We start from the raw sequence: 4,678 nt of genomic DNA, 5'->3' as shown, positions 1-4,678 counted from the left end.
TATTGTGCCCTTATTGTTCATGAAAGTGACTGTTGCAAAACTAGCCGTTGTAAAACTAGACATTGCAAAATTAGCCGTTGCAAAACTAGTCGTTAAGGTACTTATTACAGACACACTTATAAATATCAACTATCCATGACTCTGCAACTCCACTTCAATTCTTGTTTCTCACCTCGAAAGAGAACTAAAAATTACATTTCTAAATATGGCTAGAAATTTTGATGATATGTTTAATGAGGCTTTATATGGCAAAAGAAGACGGCAAGATAACACAGTCATAGATAATTGGATCGATGAGTGTTTACTCCAAGATTTAGAAGAAGAAGATATCGATAGAAGCTCTATCCCAATTACTCGTAGATGGATCAATAGAGATCGAAAAGCAGGACATGATCACCTTTTTCAAGATTACTTTGCAGATGAACCGGTGTATAATGCTGACATTTTCTGACAGAGATTTCGACTGAGAAGACATCTGTTCCTTCGGATAGTAGACGCTCTCTCAAACGTCTATCCATATTTCCAACAGAGGGTTGATGCAACTGGAAGAAGAGGCTTGTCATCTCTCTAGAAATATACCGCTGCGATACGCATGTTAGCATATGGCGTAGGAGCTGATGCTGTTGATGATTATGTGGGCATAGGCGAGAGCACTACAATTGAATGCTTGGAAAAAATTGTTGAAGGTGTCATTTCGGTGTTCGAGGATAAATACTTGCGAAAACCCAAACCAAATGACGTACAACGCCTGCTACAAATGGCGGAGGGTCGTGGCTTCCCTGGCATGTTGGGTAGCATTGACTGCATGCATTGGCAATGGAAAAATTGTCCAAAGGCGTGGAAAGTATTGTACATGAGTGGTTATCGTGGAGTTGCAATCATAGTACTTGAGGTTGTAGCATCTTCAGACCTTTGGATATGGCATGCGTTCTTTGGAGTTTCTGGTTCAAATAACGATATCAACGTGTTAGATCGTTCTCCAGTGTTCGATGATATTCTAAACGACCGTGCTCCGGAGGTAAATTACACTATTAATGGTAATGATTATACTATGGGATACTATTTAGCAGATGGTATTTATCCTGAATGGGCCACATTTGTCAAATCAATCTCAAAGCCACAAGAGAAGAAACGCAAGTTATTTGCACAATACCAAGAAGGGCAAAGAAAAGATGTGGAGCGAGCATTCGGAGTGTTGCAAGCACGCTTTGCAATTATACGTGGTCCAACTCATTTTTTGGAAAAGAAGAAGCTTGCCAACATAATGAGAGCTTGTATTATATTGCGTAATATGATTGTTGAGGATGAAAGAGACACTTATGCAGGAAATTTTGCTCAGGGCTTAGAGTACGATGATGTCGAAAATGGCTTATAACAACCTCAGCTGGGAGAAGAAGATTTCGCACCATAGCATCAATTTCTCCAAAGAAATACCCAACTTCGAAATAGGCAGCAGCATAGATAATTGAAAAAGGACTTGATTGAACACATATGGCAATTTCACAATGCTTGTCGTCAACTATAATGCTTAATTATGTTTTTCTTTGTATTAAGTAATTTTACAAATTAGTGTAACCTGAAATATATATTGTGTATTATTATTATATATGAATTTATTTAATATTAATATCTTTTAATAGTGAATTATTTTTAAATTTATAAATTTAAATTACATTGTTGAAAAAAATTAATTACATTAATTTCAAGTATTTTAATTAATTAATTAAGTGGGACCACAATAGGGACTAAAGTTAGTTCCTCCTAATGGAGAAGAGAGAGATGTTTTGAGTTCCTATTTACTGTTTATGACGCAAAAGCTGATGTGAAGTTACTTTTTAGAGCATCTCCAATGCGGAAGCCCAGTTACTATTTGGTCAGAGAAAAAAGGAATTGGAGCGTTGGAGAGAATTAAAGTGAGTTCCTTCACTTTTTTCAAAGAGAGAGAGAAGAGGGAGTTCTTAAATAATTAAATTATAATTAATTTATTAATAAGTAAATAAATTAAATAATTAAATTTTTATTTAATTAATAATTTATATTAATTATTTATATCATTATTAATATTAAATATTATTTATATTTATATTATTATATTAATTTAACCGTTGCAAAACTAGCTGTTGTAAAAATAGCCGTTAGAAACTAGCCGTTACTATGTTACCGTTATTGTTAATAAATTAATATTTTGTTACTCTATATATACCACTTAGATACACTTGTATTCTCACACTCTCTACTACTCTTCTTCATCTTCTTCCAAGTTTACAAAATCAAAATTCTGTTACTATTTTTTTTTTGTTCGAAAAAATGGATCCAAACCAACTCAACTCTTTCTTCAATTACTTTCAAAACTTTCCTCAAATTCCAAATACCCAACAATCTCAAACCTCAAACTCTCAAGTTCCAAATCAAAACTTCATACTACCAAATACATTTCAAAATCCAAATCCACAAAATCTCTCTAATTTCAATTTTCAAACTCCTTATAATAATCAATTTCCTATATTCCAACCGCAAAATCAAAATTCACAATCACCCCATCTTCCATTTTCATCCATATTTAACCCCTCTATCGGAAATGTTACTCCAACTTCTTTGCCGTTTCCAACTCAATTCAGTGCATCAAGACATAACTCATCTGGTGTTGGTGGCTCTTCTAACCCTTCCTCTCAGACTCCTATACAATCTAGTCCAAATTCGCAATATTCAGATTTTGCCAACCCTCGTGGATTAGATGCTATCGACCTTAATGATGATGATATTGAAGATCGGAGGTAAGATAGTATTCAACACTGGCATTGGAAAGAGGATGAGATGTTGATCAGTGGATTGTTAAATATTTCAATTGACCCTGTAGTTGGTACCGATCAAAAGGGGGAAATATTTTGGAGTCGAATTCATAGCTACTGTGTAGAATTTTGCACCGACATGACAAGGGGGTGGTTGCATGTAAGAAACGATGGTATAAGATCAACAAGGCGGTTGCACAATTTGCTGGTTGCTACGATCAAGCTAGTCGGAACATAAGGAGTGGTTCGAACGCTGATGATATAAAGGAGTTGGCTTATAAACTTTATTCCACAAATTATGGTCAAAAGTTCACTTTTGAGAGGCATTGGAACATGCTTCGGTTGGAGCAAAAATGGAGAAGCCAACTACCTACACAGAGTGGTGGCTCAAAGAGAACCAAGGTTAGTGCAACTGGAGCATACTCATCCTCATCAAACCCAGAAACACCGTTGGCTGACGAACCCGGTGTGGACTCTCCTGTTCGCCCACAAGGATCAAAGAAGAGCAAGCGACGAGGTAAGGGAAAAGCACAGATGTCTGAAGATTTTAGCAAAAGAAAATCATCGGTTGTCAAAAAATTATCTCTCATGGAAGATATTAAGAATGTTAGAGAAAAGGAACTAATGGAAAGGGAAAAAGAAAGAGAAGAGGAGAAGGAACATAGAGCAAAGATGATGGCAATCAAAGAGAAGGAGTTACAAATTCAAGCGGCAATGAAAGAACAAGAATTACAAACTCAGAGGTATATTAAAGAAATGGAGATAAAAGCAAAAGAAAGGGAAATGGATATGCAAATACTTAATGCTGACACGTCTACAATGTGTGAGAAACGACGAGCTCTTCATGAGATTGCATGTGAGAAAATAATGGCCAAGTGGTTTACTTAATGGTTCCTTGTATTCGTAGAGTTATGTAGTATGTTCTTATTTATTTATTGTGTATTACTGGTATGTGATGTAGTTTGTTTTATTTATTTCTGATGTAAGTTTTGAAATTAGTCAATATTATTGTGTCGTTATTGTTCATGAAAGTGACCGTTGCAAAACTAGCCGTTAATTAGCCGTTGCAAAACTAGCCGTTAAGTAGTGGTGCACGAATTTGTAATCCGCACAACTAACCAGCAAGTGCACTGGGTCGTCCAAGTAATACCTTACGTGAGTAAGGGTCGAATCCCACGGAGATTGTTGGATTGAAGCAAGCTATGTTTATTTTATTTGTCTTAGTCAGGATACCAATAGGATTCTTTAGCCTCGTATTTTAATAAAGGAAAGGGCATAAAATAAATAGTTATTACTTTAATAATGGAGAATAAAAGCGTTACTTGTTGTGCAGTAATGAGAAATATGTTGGAGTTTTGGAGATGCTTTGTCCTCTGAACTTCAACTCTTCCTTGAAATCCTTTCCCACACGCAAGGTTCCTTCCATGGCAAGCTCTATGTAGGGTGTTACCGTTGTCAATGGCAACTTCCCATCCTCTCAGTGAAAACGTTCCTATGCTCTGTCACAGCACGGCTAATCATCTGTCGGTTCTCAATCAGGTTGGAATAGAATCCATTGATTCTTTTGCGTCTGTCACTAACGCCCAGCCTTCAGGAGTTTGAAGCTCGTCACAATCATTCAAAACCAGAATCCTACTCAGAATACCACAGACAAGGTTTAGACTTTCCGGATTCTCATGAATGCCGCTATCAATCCGGCTTATACCACGAAGATTCTGATTAAGGGATCTAAGAGATACTCATTCAATCTGATGTAGAACGGAGGTGGTTGTCAGGCACACGTTCATGGATTGAGGAAGGTGATGAGTGTCACGGATCATCACCTTCTCCATAATTAAGTGTAAATGAACATCTTAGATAAGAACAAGCATGTTTGAATGGAAAACAAA

The sequence above is a fragment of the Arachis duranensis genome, unplaced genomic scaffold, assembly GCF_000817695.3.
Source record: "Arachis duranensis cultivar V14167 unplaced genomic scaffold, aradu.V14167.gnm2.J7QH unplaced_Scaffold_165934, whole genome shotgun sequence".
In the NCBI taxonomy this organism is placed as follows: Eukaryota; Viridiplantae; Streptophyta; class Magnoliopsida; order Fabales; family Fabaceae; genus Arachis; species Arachis duranensis.
The sequence above is the reverse complement of the archived record's forward strand: the minus strand, read 5'-3'. Positions refer to the sequence as shown.